The sequence below is a fragment of the Microcaecilia unicolor genome, chromosome 4 (assembly GCF_901765095.1).
Source record: "Microcaecilia unicolor chromosome 4, aMicUni1.1, whole genome shotgun sequence".
Classification (NCBI taxonomy): Eukaryota; Metazoa; Chordata; class Amphibia; order Gymnophiona; family Siphonopidae; genus Microcaecilia; species Microcaecilia unicolor.
In genome coordinates, this window is record NC_044034.1 from 182,028,023 (window position 1) to 182,030,074 (window position 2,052).

The following is a 2,052-nucleotide window of genomic DNA, read 5'->3' on the forward strand; positions in this document are numbered from 1 at the left end:
TACGCCACTTTAGAGCGCTCACTAAACTTGGGGTGAACTGAGAGAACCTGCCAATGTTTATGAATAATAGAACAAATGCTCGAAGCATTTTGGGAATAGGGTATGACACATGCCAGGGAACTGTGAGGAGCCTTTTGTCTAGGTGACAAAAGCCAAGAGCGATGGGCATATAGGGCCCTTTTGTAAGCTCTTTTGAGAATCCCCCTAGGGTACCCCCGGGCCACAAATCTATCAATCATGTTGCCAGCTTGTTTCTTGAACTCGGCTGTGGAGGAGCATAATCTCATACATATTCAATATGGTTATTCCCAAAAAAGCCAGCTCTTGTCAGGTTCTTGAGGGCCTTTGCATTCTGTCAGGTCCTTGAGGCAGGACCGGAATACGTGAGCCCTTGGACCACTGCCGAGGAGCGGCAGCGGCAGGCAAGACCACCCTGGAACTGGATACACGGAAGGACAGGGCTGGACCTCTGGACTGGAGTCGGGACTGAGGCAGGCAACTGGAACTGGCAGAATAGGAACAGCTTCACCTGCACTTAGCCATCGTTCCTCCGGAGTTGAGCTCAACACAAGCCAGACCCGGGAGACAAGACGAACAAACGCGTAACAGGAGCAAGGACTAGGGCACACAGCAAGCTAGACAGAACAGGGTTCAGTAAATACCCACAGGGTAAACCCACTAGCTAGGTAGAGGCAGGATACAAGATAAGCACCCAGGAAATATACACTAGCTAGACAGAGACAGGATTCAGGATGTACACTCAGGATATACAAGCAGGGTTCAGGATAGGCACTCAGGGTAAACGAGCAGGGTTCAGGATAGGGCATTTACCCTGAGGGGGTTATCCTGAACCCTGCCTCTGCCTAGCTAGGGTGTTTACCCTGAGTGCCTATCCTGAACCCTGCTTGTATATCCTGAGGGTATATCCTGAACCCTGCAAGTCCTGCCGGCCACCCGCACTCCGGAGTTCAACTCCGGAGGAACGGTGGCTAAGTGCAGGTGAAGCTGTTCCTGTTCTGCCAGTTCCAGTTGCCTGCCTCAGTCCCGACTCCAGTCCAGAGGTCCAGCCCTGTCCTTCCGTGTATCCAGTTCCAGGGTGGTCTTGCCTGCCGCTGGCCCTCCTTGGCAGTGGTCCAAGGGCTCACATACTCCGGTCCGGCCTCGAGGACCTGACAGCTCTTTCTCCCTTCCTTCCTCCTCATCCAGAACTCCCTCTTCCCTACCCCCTTTCCCATACCATGCCAGTGTAGACCTTAGAAATGCATAAGCTCTATATGTAGGCTCTACACTCTTTCTGATGTTTTGGTGCCACCTCAGTAAGGCCAACACACAATCTCTCCACTGCAAAACACTATACACAAACTTGTGCAAAAATACTCATAACCTTACCTAACCATAACAGCACTAATTCCAAGGTCAGGACGAGCTACACCTTATGCGTGGAAAGGCAGCACTGTAATTACACCGGGCTCTAAACACCAGTACACTACATAGTGATAAAAACAAACAAAAAAGGTTGCAAATACTACACACTAGCAGAATACTGCACCTTGATTACACATGAAAAACACATGACACAACAGATATGACACAAGGAACTAGAAATAAAAAAAAATATGAAGGCAAAATACTGAACTGGAAAGTTACCTCAAGAAGTCAGACTCAGCATGCAGCAATACTAGAAAAATTGAAACTTACATGAAAATATCACAGATGCACATTTCCAAAAGCTGACATATTCCAATTAATACATTCTGAATAAAATACGTTTTTCTACCTTTGTTGTCTGATCATTTAGTTTTTCTATTCGCTTTGGTCACAGTGTCTTCTGTTTTATGCAGTGTCTTCTTTCCATTTGATATTTTTTCTCTCACCATGTCCACCATCCTCCTATGTCCATAAGAGTCCTGTCTACCATCTGTAGCCCTGTCCCTATCTTTCCTCCAGTTTCAGCATCTGCCCTCAAAGTGCTCTGATCCAGCCCTTAAATTCAGCAGTTTTCCCTCCATCCATATCCAGCATTTCTCTTCACTCCCCTCCATTCATGTGCAT